At 39.5% G+C, this 17669-nt stretch overlaps 1 long non-coding RNA gene across 1 annotated transcript; it reads left to right on the forward strand.

Moving 5' to 3' along the window:
* Window positions 1-4323: 4323 nt before the first annotated feature.
* On the forward strand, window positions 4324-17196 carry LOC115660076. Its single transcript, XR_004002731.1, has 3 exons — window positions 4324-4575; window positions 8144-8148; window positions 17185-17196. It is a non-coding gene; the product is annotated as an uncharacterized LOC115660076 (long non-coding RNA).
* Window positions 17197-17669: the final 473 nt, after the last annotated feature.

The raw sequence follows: 17669 nt of genomic DNA on the forward strand, positions 1-17669 counted from the left end.
TTTAAAATATATACACCTCTACCCCCATATAACACAACTCAATATAATACGAATTAGGAATTAATGCAGTAAAGCAGTTCTCCGGGGGGGCAGGGCTGTGCATTCCAGTGGATCAAAGCAAGTTCGATATAACACGGTTTCACCTATAATGTGGTAAGATTTTTTGGCTCCCAAGGACAATGTTATATCAAGGTAGAGGTGTATATTGATATGTATTTGTTAGTGAAGTCAGTGCTAAAGAAATGTACATTGCACTTGAAGCAGAAGGTGGTAAGGTATGTGATGGTCCTTAGTTCCTGGGAGAGTTCATTCTACTGTCTCAGGCACATGAGAGAGATCTGTTTCCCACACAGCTGAGCTTTACAATTATGGGAAAGAGTTCCATTGTACCAGAGGAGTGAAGTTGTCAGCTACCACTGAGCTTCATCCCAGAGCTTTAAGCAATCTTTATATCATCTTAGGCTCAGGCCATGGAATGCCTTAAAGATAAGGACTGAGGTCTTGAACTTGATTTGTTATTCTATGGGAAGCCAAAGTAGTGAGTGAAGGAAAGGTGTGATGTGTCATGGGAGAGAGAGAGAGATCAAGTTATTCTGACAGGATCTATTTTCCGTAAACCCGTGTTGATTTGCATTAATTACATTACCTACCTTTAATTCTTTATTCATTGAGTCCTATACCAGCTGCTCCATTAGCTTGCCCAAGATTGATGTCAGGCTGACAGGACTATAGTTACCCTGGTCATCCTGTTTACCCTTTTTAAAAATTGGCATGTTAGCTTTCTTCCAGACTTCTGGACCTTCCCCAGTGCTCCAAAACTTATTGAAAAATCAACAATACTGATCCAGTGAGGCCCTCGACCACTCTTTAAAAAACTCCTGCATTCAAGTTACCTGGACCTGTTGATTTTAAAATGTCTAACTTTAGAAGCTGCTGCTTAACATCTTCTTGAGACACTCATGGAAAAGAAAGAGTGATATGATATGATGAGACTACATCATCTGTTTTTTCCTCCAAAACCAGAACATAAATATTTATTGTACACTTCTGCCTTTTCTGCATTATTATTGATTATTCTACCAGTTCCATCATTCTTTTTCTACCAGTTCCATCATTCTTTTTGTTCCTTATTGTCCTTAACTTTGCTGGCCATTGATTTCTCTTTGTGTCCTTTTTCTTCTCTTATCAATTTTCTATAATTCCTAACTTCTGATTTATATTCATTCCTATCAACTTCCACATATTTCCATTTGCCACATATTACTCCAAGCAAGCACAGAACTAATGCCTCCCTCAGATTTTACTCTTATATCTGCAGAATAATTGAGTCATATGCCCCTCCCTCAGCAGTGGTCCTGACCAAGCATGTCAGGAGCAGCCGGGAAGATGTAAATCACCACCTGTGTGGGCAGAGCTGGGCCTGCATGCATGTAAACTCTGTCCTTCTCACTCTCTATCAAGGTGTGCCCAGAGCCAGGGAAGGCTGGGGACTCTGCAGGGAGGGAGGGTGCAAGAGCTCTGAGCCCAGAAGTCTGCACAGCAATGAAACAGCCCCCAGAGCCTGAGCCCTGAACTGGCTGGCATGGGCCAGCTGTGGGTTATTCTTTGCTGTGTAGACATACCCTTAAAGTCTTCTGTGCTTGACATCAACGGAAATTTTAGTGTTGCCATCTGCTCTATGAAGCCATATAGATGTGCTAAAGAATGTATTTGTCAAAAAACATTTCCTGAATCTTTGTTGTCCGTATTGTTACAGACATACTTGCTGACAAGTATTTTGAAATAAATGACCAAAATAATTGAAAATTGCATGATTATATTGTGTTATTTTGACAATTAAAATATGCAGAATTTTAAAAGGTGCACAATTTTTTTAATTTTTGGCACAGAATTCCCTCAGGAGTCATATATAATTGTATAGCTCCCTTCATAGCATTGAAGTCTTCATGCCAGCTATATCATTTTCTTGAAATCTAGCTGAGAGGCAATGAAGGCATGAATAACTAAGGCCTGGTCATGATCCATCAAGTTGGGATGGTGTCATCTAATCAATCAGAGATGATAGAAAGTGTTACTCGCCCTCACCACTGGATCTCTCTCTCTCTCTCTCTCGTTAGCTCAAGACTTGATTCAGTAAAATGTCTGAGCCAATGCAGAGTTAATTTTTATCTTCTTATGAATTAGTTCACCCATCATTACCACTTATATTCTCTGATGTCAACATTTGTAACTTTTACTACATTATTTTGAATTCTCTTCACCAGTTTTATTTTTCATTCAGTTCATATTTTGTGTTCAAAGAAGGAGGCTGACTGTCAATTCCTATTTTCTGCAGGGAAGCTCCTCCTGAAGTTGGCAAAAAATGTGAGGGGAAAAAACCTGCTTATTCTAGTTGCCACATTAGCTGAAACATACATACATACATTTCTTCTCTGGTGTCATTCTTCATTACATCATTTTGAAACTTGCATTGAAGACTTTCAGTAATATCTTTTGAAAGTTCAGCAAGCAAGCTGTGGGTCAGCCTCCAAACTTCTGGCATGCAAAACTATCTACGGTCATAAAGTTCCCTGATTAAACCCAGCAGAAAGGGCATGGTTTGGGTCTGGGGTTTCTGTCCTTGAAAGAGTCCATTGAAATGGTCACAGTGGAGCAAAGTTCAGCACAGAACAATCATTGGGAGAGGTTTGCTTTTTCATATGAAATCTTTTTTAAACCTATTTTCAAAAATAAGTCAATTTAAATGCAACAACAGGGACCTTTTAAAATACATCTTAACATTTAAAGTGTGTATTATTTTAAAATAAATCTAAAACTAGGATTAGTATGAAATTCTGCTGTGGGGAGAGCAAAAGGCAAAATGTATCAGTATTTAAAATACTAAATACTAATGTAGATTAATTATAATTATAGTAAAATTCTACAGGAGAAGTTGGTGATGAAGACCACATGGACTTTTCACTTCAAATTATGTTCTCTTCATCTTTCACTCTGCATCAAAGCAGGCATGGATGTGCCATATTTTAAAAGCACAAGCGAGTTTACCTCTCCTTTAGCTCACACAAAACCATACCTTGTAGTTTTGTTGTTAAAGGAATGCAGCTTAGCTAACTGGTTTTACCAACTTGGCTCAGCTTTATTTTTGCTAATAACTCTTGCCTTCCTCTGAAAGAAATCATTCTGTTTATTTCTGACTTCTGGGGAAGCTCATAATATGATAGAAATATTGGGAATAATTATGAACATGGAAATAAGGAAATTTACTGAATTCTTCAAGAGGATTAATACCATTGTGTATGAATAATCTTTCACAGAAGCCATTTTTCCCCATTGCCAGAAAACTTTGGTTAGCAGAGAAATATCTTATGACTATTTTAGGTCAGATTAGTAGAATCTGTCCTATTCCAGATACATAATTATTTGTAGGTTTCTGATTTTTAAGCTTTGGGTGGGGAAGGGAGATAAGAAAACTATCCATATAACAGCTTCTTAGTTTTATTTATTTTTATTTGAGAAATCCTACTTGGAAAATTGTTATAACATAAGAAAACCACAACTACAAAATGTGATCTAGAATTCAGAATAGCTAAAATCTTACTCCTCAACAATTAGGCCCTGATTTTGTTTATATTCTTAACCCAACACAATGCCATTTTCATCAGTGGAACTGCCCAGATGGAAGTGAGGGTAGAATATGCCCTTTGATTACTGCTTAATCAACAATGTAATTACATCAGATTCAGAAGTTTTAGAATAGGTAAAATTAGAGGTCTGACCTCTCTTCGAGCTTGGGTGTTTCCCAGTTAGACAAAACAATTTCATGCTAGCTCTGAATTCAGTCATGGCAGTGCAAGCTGCAGGACAGACTAGTTACCCTGAGTATTTGCCTAGGGTCCCAAGTGGCAACATACTAGGGGCATGAATTTGTGTTATGAATTTGTTTCTTTGCTTTGGATGAAGAGTACTGCTTGGGCCTACTCTGAGTCCCACCTTGTGAATATCAGAAAATAAACCCACTGAGGAATAAAAACTCTCTGGAGTGGAACTGATTAGGGGGTGGGCTTACCTGATTAGGAGTCCTATAAAAGTAGCCAGGCAGGCAGGCAGCGGCACAGCAGCCAGCAAACAGAGCTGTAAACAGGGGAGTTTCAGAGGGAGTTCTGTTGTGTGTGTGTGTGTGTGTGTGTGTGTGTGTGTGTGTGTGTGTGTGTGTGTGTGTGTGTGTGTGTGTGTGTGTAGGCTGCTAGGGGCAGTGTGCTGGGAGAGGAGCGGAGCCCTGATTAGGGGGCAAGGCTTACCTGATTAGGGGTCCTATAAAAGTAGCCAGCCAGTCAGGCAGCTGCAGAGGCACAGCAGCCAGTAAACAGAGCTGTAAACAGGGGAGTTTCAGAGGGATATTCCAGGGGGAGGTTGAGGGGGTGACTAAGACAGAGGAACTGACAGGCTAGTTAAAGGAGTGGGTGGTGGTCTGGTGCCTGCTGGGGGTTTGTGTTGTGTTGTGTTGTGTTCCGTGGACTACCAGGCTTTAGGTGGGAAGGCTATGACTGATACAGAGGTAGTAGTGAAAGACACAATGTAAATGATCTTGGAGGGGGTACCTGAAAAGAGTTTTGTCTGCATGAAGTGCCACCTGATAGAGCTGATGGAAGAAAAGATCCGAGGACTGGAGATGCAGGTGGAAACTCTGGCTGAGTTTAGAAGGGGGTTTGAGCAAATGATGGAGCACAGACACGAGGGGGCTGAAGGGGTAAGCTCAGACTTGCAGATGGAAGCAGGACCAAAGAATTCAGAGGAGAGACTGCTGGGTGAGGAAAGTGGACGGTGGAAGCATGTGACTACGAGAACCAGGCAGAGGAAAAGACGGGCCAGTGAAGGAGAAATAGAACTCAGGAACAGGTTGCAGAGTTGGAAAATGAAGAAGGGACACATCAGGTGGTCGCTGAAGGAGAGAGGGCAAGGAAAAAGAGAAGAGCTGATAGTCCTACAAGAGGAGGGGAGGAGTCAATGGAGGCAACACCAAATATAAGCCGCAGGAGGATTGCAAGGGTGAATAGGAATCGAGAGGACTTGCAGCCAGTGGGTGCAGGGTATAGACTGGAGAATCACACTGTCACCAGGAGATGGCAGGTCTACGTGATTGGAGACTCCTTACTGAGAAGAATAGACAGGCCTGTAACTAGAGATGATCAGGAGAACAGAAGGGTGTGCTGTCTGCTGGGTGCTAAGATACAGGATGTGGACCTGAGGTTGAAAAGGATCCTAGCGGCAGTGGGAAAGAATCCGTTGATTGTCCTTCATGTGGGAACAAATGATACGGCTAGATACTCTCTGGAATGTATCAAGGGAGACTATGCCAGACTGGGGAAGACGCTTAAGGAAATCGAGGCTCGGGTGATCTTCAGTGGGATTCTGCCAGTTCCTAGAGAAGGGCGACAAAGGTGTGACAAGATTATGGCAATCAACAGATGGCTCAGGCAGTGGTGCTATAAGGAGGGCTTTGGGATGTACGGCCACTGGGCAGCATTTACGGACAGAAGACTGTTCTCTCGGGATGGACTTCACCTGAGCAAGGAGGGAAATAGACTTCTAGGATGGAGGCTCGCCGAACTGATTAAGAGAGCTTTAAACTAGGAATTTGGAGGAGATGGTTGGGAGATGTCCAAGAGATCTCCACGCCGGAATTTAACCTTGAGAGGGAAGTAAACAAACTAAGAAGGGATACAGCCGTGGACAGAAGAATTGGCATAAGGATGAAGGGTAGTGTAGATAGCAGACTAACAGGTGATGCTGGTGGTAGAATGTCTGTGCCTAACAGGGTAAAGAATGTCAGTGAAGCCAAACGGCAAAAATTAAGATGTCTGTACACTAATGCGAGGAGCCTAGGGAACAAAATGGAGGAACTAGAGCTACTGGTGCAGGAAGTGAAACTGGATATTATAGGGATAACAGAAACATGGTGGAATAGTCGTCATGACTGGAGTACAGGTATTGAAGGCTATGTGCTGTTTAGGAAAGACAGAAATAAAGGCAAAGGTGGTGGAGTAGCATTGTACATCAATGAAGAAGTTAACTGTAAAGAAATAAGAAGTGATGGAATGGACAAGACAGAGTCTGTCTGGGCAAAAATCACACTGGGAAAGAAAGCTACAAGAGCCTCCCATGAGATAGTGCTTGGGGTGTGCTACAGACCGCCGGGATCTGATCTGGATATGGATAGAGACCTCTTTAATGTTTTTAATGAAGTAAACACTAATGGGAAATGTGTGATCATGGGAGACTTTAACTTCCCAGATATAGACTGGAGGACAAGTGCTAGCAAGAATAATAGGGCTCAGATTTTTCTGGATGTGATAGCAGATGGATTTCTTCACCAAGTAGTTGAAGAACCAACAAGAGGGGATGCCATTTTAGATTTGGTTTTGGTGAGCAGTGAGGACCTGCATAGAAGAAATGGTTGTAGGGGAACACCTTGGTTCAAGTGATCATGAGCTAATTCAGTTCAAACTAGATGGAAGGATAAACAAAAATAGATCTGGGACTAGGGTTTTTGACTTCTCAAGGGCTAACTTTAAAGAATTAAGTATATTAGTTAGGGAAGTGGATTGGACTGAAGAACTTGTGGATCTAAATGCAGAGGAGGCCTGGAATTACTTTAAGTCGTAGCTGCAGAAACTATCAGAAGCCTGCATCCCAAGAAAGGGGAAAAAAAACATAGGCAGGAGTTGTAGACCGAGCTGGATGAGCAAGCATCTCAGAGAGGTGATTAAGAAAAAGCAGAAAGCCTACAAGGAGTGGAAGAAGGGTGGGATTAGCAAGGAAAACTACCTTAGTGAGGTCAGAACATGTAAGGATAAAGTGAGAAAGGCTAAAAGCCAAGTAGAGTTGGACCTTGCAAAGGGTATCAAAACCAATAGTAAAAGGTTCTATAGCCATATAAATAAGAAGAAAACAAAGAAAGAAGTGGGACCGCTAAACACTGAGGATGGAAAGGAGGTTAAGGATAACCTAGGCATGGCCCAATATCTAAATAAGTACTTTGCTTCAGTCTTTAATAATGCTAATGAGGACCTTAGGGACAATGGAAGGATGACAAACAGGAATGAGGATATGGAGGTGGATATTACCACATCTGAGGTAGAAGCCAAACTTGAACAGCTTAATGGGACAAACTCGGAGGGCCCAGACAATCGTCATCCGAGAATATTAAAGGAACTGGCGCATGAAATTGCAAGCCCATTAGCGAGAATTTTTAATGAATCGGTAAACTCAGGTTGTACTGTACGACTGGAGAATTGCTAACATAGTTCCTATCTTTAAGAAAGGGAAAAAAAGTGATCCGAGTAACTATAGGCCTGTTAGTTTGACATCTGTAGTATGTAAAGTCTTGGAAAAAATTTTGAAGGAGAAAGTAGTTAAGGACATTGAGGTCAGTGGTAATTGGGACAAATTACAACATGGTTTTACTAAAGGTAGATCGTGCCAAACCAACCTGATCTCCTTTTTTGAGAAGGTGACAGATTATTTAGACAAAGGAAATGCAGTAGACCTAATTTACCTCGATTTCAGTTAGGCATTTGACACGGTTCCACATGGGGAATTAGTTAAATTGGAAAAGATGGGGATCAATATGAAAATTGAAAGGTGGATAAGGAACTGGTTAAAGGGGAAACTTCAACGGGTCGTACTGAAGGGTGAACTGTCAGGCTGGAAGGAGGTTACTAGTGGAGTTCCTCAAGGATCGGTTTTGGGACCAATCTTTTTTAACCTTTTTATTACTGACCTTGGCACAAAAAGCAGGAATGTGCTAATAAAGTTTGTGGATGACAAAAAACTGGGGGGTATTGCTAACACGGAGAAGGATTGGGATATCATACAGGAAGATCCGGATGACCTTGTAAACTGGAGTAATAGTAATAGGATGAAATTTAATAGTGAAAAGTGCAAGGTCATGCACTTACGGATTAATAATAAGAATTTTAGATATACATTGGGGACACATCAGTTGGAAGCAACAGAGGAGGAGAAGGACCTTGGAGTATTGGTTGATCACAGGATGACTATGAGCTGCCAATGTGATATGGCCATTAAAAAAGCTAATGCAGTTTTAGGATGCATCAGGCGAGGTATTTCCAGCAAAGATAAGGAGGTGTTAGTACTGTTATATAAGGCACTGGTGAGACCTCACCTGGAATACTGTGTGCACTTCTGGTCTCCCATGTTTAAGAAGGATGAATTCAAACTGGAACAGGTTCAGAGATGGGCTACTAGAATGATCCGAGGAATGGAAAACCGGTCTTATGAAAGGAGACTCAAAGAGCTTGGCTTGTTTAGTCTAGCCAAAAGAAGGCTGAGGGGGGATATGCTTGCTCTTTATAAATATATCAGAGAGATTAATATTAGAGAGGGAGAGGAATTATTTAAGCTTAGTACCAATGTAGACACAAGAACAAATGGGTATAAACTGGATACTAGGATATTTAGACTTGAAATTAGACAAAGGTTTCTAACCATTAGAGGAGTGAAGTTCTGGAACAGCCTTCCAAGGGGAGTAGTGGGGGCAAAAGACATATCTGGCTTTAAGACTAAGGTTGATAAGTTTATGGAAGGGATGGTATGATTGGATAGCTTAATTTTGGCAACTGATCTTTGATTATCAGCAGATAAGTATGCCCAGTGGTCGGTGATGGGATGTTGGATGGGATGGGATCTGAGTTACTGCAGAGAATTCTTTCCTGAGTGTTGGCTGGTGAGTCTTGCCCACATGGTCAGGGTTTAGCTGATCGCCATATTTGGGGTCGGGAAGGAATTTTCCTCCTGGGCAGATTGGCAGAGGCCCTGGAGGTTTTTCGCCTTCCTCTGCAGCATGGGGCACGGGTCACTTGCTGGTGGATTCTCTGCAGCTTGAGGTCTTCAAACCACAATTTGAAGACTTCAGTAACTCGGACATAGGTTAGGGGTTTGTTATAGAAGTGGATGGGTAGGGTTCTGTGGCCTGCTTTGTGCAGGAGGTCAGACTAGATGATCACATTGGTCCTTCTGACCCTAAAGTCTATGAATCTATGATTTACTGCACCCTTCCCCCCACTGCCAGAAGAGGAAAAGCTGAGACTGACAAGGTGAAGGAGATGCCTAGCTATGATATATTGCATCAATACTACTACTTTTAACAACCAATCTGGTAATCTCATCAAAAAGCTATCCAGTTACTTTGACAAAATCTATTTTCCATAAACCCATGTTGATTGTAATTAAAAATTAATGCCCCTCAATTCTTGATTAATCAAATCCTATTCTAGCCATTTTATTATTTTGCCCTAGATCAATCAATGTCAGGCTGACAGGCCTAGAATTACCCAAGTAATCCCATTTACCTTTTATAAAATATCGGTACAACATTAGCTTCTCTACAGTCCTCTGGATATTCTCCATTGTAACAAGACTTACTGAAAATCAACCTTGACAGTCTATAAAACTCCTTGGTCAGCTCTTTTAAAGTTCTTGGATGCAAGTTATCCAGAACTACTTATTTTAAAATTTCTAACTTTAGTAGCTGCTGTTTAACATCCTCCTTAGTTAGTGCTTGAATGGAAAGTATTTTATCATGAGAGAAAAGATGGTCCAATGCTTGGGGCACTAGCCTAGGAGATGGGAAACTTATATTCAATTCCCTGATCTAGCACCAAAGTCCCTTAGTCAGAATATATTACTCTCAGGCACTCTAACATCATCAAGAAGAGGTTTCTTAGCTCAAAGAGGGCTCCTCAAGGCAGCAGCATGACCCATTCTCCAATACTAGTCTGATTTAAACTCCCTCTTAGAACTTACATACAGGATGACACACTATGAAATCAACTTCTTTAGTGGATTATCTCTGCATTTAATGAGAGATGCAAACAGCGTGGCCACAGGCACCCTTTCTGTGGTTTGCAGCACCAAAGGGTGGTCTGCATACAGCAAAGCCTTGTAACAGTACAAAATTTGCAATTCTGCTCTATTTGCAAACTGACTTTTGATAATGAGATAATGCTGCATGTCGGAAAATTTTATTAATTATCTTTATAAAAGATAAGTTATTCAGAATTATTTTTTGTATTATTTAAGAGAATAAAGCAGGAGTTTGATCTTTTTGACATACAATGTACTTTGTTTATCATAGGCAGACCCAATGCTTGTTCTGGAAGATTACTAGTCTGGATCAGTGACCTATAATTGCTAAAAAGCCAAAGAGAAGAGGTGATGGGGATCAATATTGCAAACAAACCATTATATTCCTAGAGAGTCTCTCTTAACAAAAAAAAATCTATATGAAAATGTTACTAACTATAGACATTGTGCCTTTTTTTTTTAAAAGGTCAAAATCACGTTCCTCCCAAGAATGAAAAGTTGATATGGGACTCATGATCAGCTTTTTCTGGTTTAAAACACAAGAATCACTTAGCCAACTATTTCCCCAGGACCATCAGCCACAGCACAGAAGCATGTCTTAGCACCAACACAATTATATTAACAACATTCATGTGGCTTTAAAAATAGTGTGTAAACTCCTAACTAGAAATCACTGCAGTGTTCTACAGTAATGGCCCAAACACTCTTATAAGACAATCATAGTGTTTTGGATCAATGGTGAAGACAACATTATTAAGATTTTTTTAAGGGATAAACTTTAAATTAATTTTATATTAGGGCTATTCCAACTACTTTTCTGAATCTACAATGACAAGTTTTATATAAATCAATAAACATTTAATAGACTTCCTACTCAGACTCAATATACAATGCTTTTGCACCCATATTATTTTCATTGTACAGCAATACTTAAAACCAAGATGTCCAGGAAGGATAACTGAACTTGTTCAATTAATATAACAATTTAACAAATATCAGAAATTTCCCCAAAATGAATAAAATAAAATTTTAAGGCCTGTAGTCCATCTCTCTGACCCCAGAAAAGCCCACCAACTTCTCTCTTCTTTCTAGATAACTTCATGAAGGATAAGCCAGGATGGTCAATCAGTGTAACCCCATGATCCAGGTGTTGCTAAACCAACTGGAATGGGACAACTGGGGATGGATCACTCAATAATTGTCCTGTTCCTTTCATTCCGCTGAAGCATCTGGCACTGTCCACCATCAGAGACAGGATATTGCACTAGATAGACCATTGGTCTGACCCATTATGGCCGTTCTTATGTATATTTTTCTTGTGGCTCTCAGATGTTTTCTTGGTTCCTGTGCCCATTTTGGTATCTCCACACAAATTTCAAACTTCCAAAGTCTTCTCTTTGCCTGCCTCTTTCTACTTCCCATTGGAGGCTGGTGATATCTGAAAGTAGGTTGATAAAGCGGACACCAACTGAATTTTGGGCAAAGCTATCAGAGCGAATATCTGATTCCAAACAGGATAGCCATCCCTACTCCATTCAGAGGAGTTTTCACTGCTGCCTATCTCCAGCTCCCCTGCCTTTAAAACTTCTAGAGAAGCCCAACAGGTCTTTTTATTGCGCCTTTTTCCTGACGCTGCAGTCAGATGCTCTGGACCTTCTCTAGTCTTACGCTCATCAGAATGCACTGCTTATCTCTGCAGTATTGCCAAACACTTGCATTCAAAAATAATGAGTCAGGCCCCAAACTATCATGACATTAGCTCAAAAATCATGAGATATAAACAAAAAAAACCCTCAAATTTGGGGTTCTTTTTCCTTGTCTCTTTTCTGAGTTACCCTTTAGGTTGCACATGCTTCACGTTTACATGGGTTTCTTCACAACTTTGGGGACTAAACTTACTTTAAAAAAAATAATTTGAGATTCTCATACAATCTGTTGCTTCCAGGTGCTGTGGCTTTAAGAAAACAATAACCGTGCAAGTCACAAGAGGTGGCAATACTGCCTCTGCCTGAGGATGCCTTGGAACATGCTTGAATATATGAACAGTCTGGAGGCTCAGCCAAAACACTTGTAATGTATTTGACCTAATTAGGTTCTTCAAAGCTCTTTAGGATGAAGGTTTTCTGATGCTGATGGCTGTAGGGAGCCCATGACTAAACAGGAAAACTTTTAGAGGTAGAGAAAGGAACAGGAAGAGATTGGCACAACCCTGTTAGTTTTGAAATTTTTGAGGTTTTACTCCAAGTCAAGCTTCTAGGATTTACTGATCAGTAAAGCACAAGGTCTGTTTCCTTTTAATTGTACTTAGAGGGATATATTGCTGAGGCCTGGCTTTGAGTATGCGACCTGAACAAACGCATCTCTAACTATGGTGCCTGATCTGCACTCACAAAAAGGAGGCAACACTTCTGAATACTTACACCATCAACGCCATTCCAGAGCAACAAGATATCCCACTTTGTACATCTAATGTAACCATTTCACATCAGCCAGCTAAAGATACCCAGCCTTCCGCTTCATAGTTTATAGCATCTCAAGTTGTTTTTATAAGAACCCATAGCTGAAATGCCTTATTTATTCAAGTTTTAGCACACTGACTCTTCCTTTGAGATGTCTAGTATATTCCATCTTGTTGATCCTCCATTGGTATCATAACATTGGTAGTTTTAATTGTTAGTGTACCTCAAAACACTAGTGAAAATAAAAACAGGAGGCACTGAAGGATTGAATTTTGTCAATATTTGGGTTTGTCATTCAATTTTGCCCTTCTCTTGGGTTTTGCTTCATTTTTCCCATTCCATATTGCTTTATTGCTTCAATCAAATGCAAAAGGCAGTATCTAAAAGTGTGAGGCCCATGTATACAATGCTTCCCCATTCTTCCCCATGGCCAGGGCAATATATTGCCCTTAACATAACCCTTTGCTAACTTCTTTCCTCATGTGAGCTAGGGAATGTAAATATATGCAGGAGCCTAACTTCACCTTGGGAGACATGTAGTCTAGATATAAAACTGTCATCAAGAGCTCATTGCTGCATTTACACCTGCTCATGCATTATAATATCTGTACTTTGCTGACAGTGTACTTGGCAGCAATAGAAGATAGTATGAGGTTCAAAGTTAACCTGCTCCCTTTGGTCAAAGACATGAATTTTTCTCTTAGTATTTACATAGCTTCATTGCCTTTGGACAAATACATCTATACCAGTTTAAAATCTACTATGCAAACACATAAAATGAAAGAAACATCAAATGGAGATACATGCTTTGCTAAATCAAGAGGCCCACTAAAGGCCAGATTTCCAGAACTCAGCAAATTGGATGCAGGTTGGCCAGCCGGATTACCACCACATGGGAATTATGCCTTTCGGAAAAGATGTGGTTAACTTCATACACTTAATGTTTTAAAAGTTTTCAGGATTCTAGTCCAACCAGGATGCAGAGGAAACATCAGGTGAAAAATCAAACCTTGCAAGATTGCCAGTTCAATTCCAATGACTTATCAGATTTGTAAAGTTCAGATGAGTTTCCAAAAGGATTCAGCACTTTGGGGTGCTTTTCCAACCCACACCTCCAAACTTCTTCTTTAAAAAGAAACCTGCAAAACTATGTAACGTAGCATGACAGTTCATGTAACTATTGTAGTTTGTAACTCTTGTGTGTACATGGCAATTCCTCAGGTAATAGACTCAGACTCTAGGACTGGAAGGGACCTCGAGAGGTCATCGAGTCCAGTCCCCTGCCCTCATGGCAGGACCAAATACTGTCTAGACCATCCCTAATAGACATTTATCTAACCTACTCTTAAATATCTCCAGAGATGGAGATTCCACAACTTCCCTAGGCAATCTATTCCAGTGTTTAACTATCCTGAGAGTTAGGAACTTTTTCCTAATGTCCAACCTAAATCTCCCTTGCTGCAGTTTAAGCCCATTGCTTCTTGTTCTATCATTGGAGGCTAAAGTGAACAAGTTTTCTCCCTCCTCCTGATGACACCCTTTTAGATACCTGAAAACTGCTATCATGTCCCCTCTCAGTCTTCTCTTTTCCAAACTAAACAAACCCAATTCCTTCAGCCTTCCTTCATAGGTCATGTTCTCAAGACCTTTAATCATTCTTGTCGCTCTTCTCTGGACCCTCTCCAATTTCTCCACATCTTTCTTGAAATGCGGTGCCCAGAACTGGACACAATACTCCAGTTGAGGCCTAACCAGCGCAGAGTAAAGCGGAAGAATGACTTCTCGTGTCTTGTTTACAACACACCTGTTAATGCATCCCAGAATCACGTTTGCTTTTTTTGCAACAGTATCACACTGTTGACTCATATTAAGCTTGTGGTCTACTATGATCCCTAGATCTCTTTCTGCCATACTCCTTCCTAGACAGTCTCTTCCCATTCTGTATGTGTGAAACTGATTGTTCCTTCCTAAGTGGAGCACTTTGCATTTATCTTTATTGAACTTCATCCTGTTTACCTCAGACCATTTCTCCAATTTGTCCAGGTCATTTTGAATTTTGACCCTGTCCTCCAAAGCAGTTGCAATCCCTCCCAGTTTGGTATCGTCCACAAACTTAATAAGCGTACTTTCTATGCCAACATCTAAATCGTTGATGAAGATATTGAACAGAGCCGGTCCCAAAACAGACCCCTGCGGAACCCCACTTGTTATACCTTTCCAGCAGGATTGGGAGCCATTAATAACTACTCTCTGAGTACGGTTATCCAGCCAGTTATGCACCCACCTTATAGTAGCCCCATCTAAATTGTACTTTCCTAGTTTATCTATAAGAATATCATGCGAGATTGTATCAAATGCCTTACTAAAGTCTAGGTATAATCACATCCACCGCTTCTCCCTTATCCACAAGGCTCGTTATCCTATCAAAGAATGCTATCAGATTAGTTTGACACGATTTGTTCTTTACAAATCCATGCTGGCTATTCCCTATCACCTTACCACCTTGCAAGTGTTTGCAGATGATTTCTTTAATTACCTGCTCCATTATCTTCCCTGGCACAGAAGTTAAACTAACTGGTCTGTAGTTTCCTGGGTTGTTTTTATTTCCCTTTTTATAGATGGGCACTATATTTTCCCCCTTCCAGTCTTCTGGAATCTCCCCCGTCTCCCATGATTTCCCAAAGATAATAGCTAGAGGCTCAGATACCTCCTCTATTAACTCCTTGAGTATTCTAGCATGCATTTCATCAGGCCCTGGTGACTTGCAGGCATCTAACTTCTCTAATAGCTTCACAACGAACTATTGCTTTGAATACAGACAAGCCATTAGCTAGTATTTAAGTCTTTTCTTTTTTTTTTTATTCTGAATCTAGTCCTCAATGTCCAGATTTGAAGACATAATTTGCATATATGCATTTACAATATTAAAACAATGTCAACCAAACCTTTCCAATCTATGGGAAATTATTCTGTTTGTGGTCTTCCTAAAGAAAAAATAACAGATTCTTTTTTAGTTTGATCAAAGTTGAGAGGCTTTTTGGTTTCGTTTGGTTTTTAAATGACTCCCCTAAATAAAACTTACATCACAAGATAATAAAGTCTAATGCATCAATATGCTAGAACAGATTTTCTCTGCTTTAAATATCGCTCTTGTTCATACTGCAATTCAATTTAAAGAATCATTCAAAAATAAATCTAAATAAATAACAGCCTAGCTTTCAGGCAAACAAATGAATTCGCATTGTTTTATATTCATCATAAATATTTCACTTAATTACTGAGGTACCTTGTTCAGAAATACAAAACAACATTATAAATTTATTAGCACTGTCCCTACTGATTTTATAGAAGTTCTGTGGAATGTAAGAGCCAAAAGTAGAAACAGGCTCTATAGCATAACCAGAAGAATACACACCATATTCAAATGCTAAACTAGACTGACACACTATGCTTTGCTGGGTATATTTTCTACAACTAAAGCTTTCCGTCTTTAATCAGGTGTTACCCTATTTATTTTCAAAACCAAGGTCAACTAAACCCTCTTCCTTCTGTTGCTTTACAAAAACCAAGACATCTGAGTTAGGCAAAAACAATATTATCTTGAAAATTATCAAGCATTATTTTTCTCTCATTGTAAAATTGTTAAAATATAAAAGGATATAACAACATTTTTCAAAGGTTTAGCAAGGTCAGTTATATGAAAAAAAAATGTGCTACCCAAACATGAAAGCTTCAGTATATAGCATTTATCATCAAAATTATTTAAGTTCCTTTAATGCTTCCAAAGGCTTGTGGGAAAACATTTTTAAAATGTAAATAAGTAGGTCTTTTAGAAGAGGTTATTCTTCTTTGTAAACTACCGTAGCACTGGCAATTTATATTTTTCAGAAAATCTTAATCCCACAGGAAATATACACAGTTCATATTTATTTTTAACATAATGCTGAATTGAATATGTGCTATTTTTATTATTTGTGCAAACCATATTTTAATTTGCTTCTAATAAATTAGGTTGATATTTGGAAGAGTGTAAGTATAAAATAGATGCAAACCTGGTCTATTCTACCAAACCTGGTCTATTCTAGTCTAACTTCTTCCTTGCGATCACTTCAAATGTAAATAAAATTGTAGATGTACCATTTCCGAAGAGATTAAATACTCTTACTGTTCAAATGTCATTAATTACCCTTAATGCTATTATGAACTATTTGGAGATTATTATTATTAAACTGTTAGAGTATTTCTTAATTCTTAACCAGAAAGCTACACTAACTAGCTGGGTCCCCCACACCTTGTTGAAATAATAGCCTTTAGGAAATGCATCCAAAAAGAAAAAGTCAAGAAATAACAAAATTTTATTTGACTAAATGAGAGGTGAATAGAACAGTTTAAGTATAAATCATATTCTATTTCATAAACACTGTATCTAGGTCTGATGCAGCCTGATGCAAGCAGCTGGGTTTCTTTGAGTGGCTAGGGAATCAACATAAATCCCTCTAATGCAAGCATCTTATCTTTAACATGCCTGTTTTGGCAATACTGGAGAATGTCTAATAAACCTCCAGTGAAATAAGAATGTCACTTATATAGAACTACAAAGGACAAGAACATATACAGATATACATTTTGTTTCTGTGTGGCTGGGAGCGGGGGGATGCATACGTTACATGCATGGCCAAATTCAGTGGTTACCAGCACTGGGGGTAATTCAGCAGTGAATGTTGTGCAAGCACACAAACACATGCACAGTGCACCATACCCCAGTTTCCACCCAGCACCTTTGAAGTCCTTGGGAGCTTTGCCTGGGTTAGGCCTACTGGGTCAGGGACATTATGCATAGTGACTGGATTTGAAGGCAACAATGCAGATTTTAAAATGACCAAAACAAACCCGTTGAAGTCAACAGGCATTGAATGGGGAATTTAATGCTGTTTTATTCTTGAAAGAAATAGAAAAAAGTGTAAGTATACACTATAAAGTTAATCTGATGCTATTCACTGCACTAAGCATGGGTGAATAATTCAACATTAATAGTTAATTCTCTTAATTTCGCCTTCTCCTCGTATCTTTGCAGATTATTAAACCAATGACAATTTTCTCATATGTATTATTCAAAATTATTCAGTAAATTATTTCCATTAATATGTCTTGGTGTGTAGGCTGGTCAAAAGTGGAGCTGGCCAGAAAACAAGAATTCCATTTGTGAAAAATGTAGACTTCCCAGAATTTCTTTTCATTGCAACATGGAACAAAACGGAGATCTACTGAATTTTTTTAAAATGAAAAAAACATGAGCAAGACACCAGAATAGCCAATAGCCTAGGG

The sequence above is a fragment of the Gopherus evgoodei genome, chromosome 11, assembly GCF_007399415.2.
Source record: "Gopherus evgoodei ecotype Sinaloan lineage chromosome 11, rGopEvg1_v1.p, whole genome shotgun sequence".
In the NCBI taxonomy this organism is placed as follows: Eukaryota; Metazoa; Chordata; order Testudines; family Testudinidae; genus Gopherus; species Gopherus evgoodei.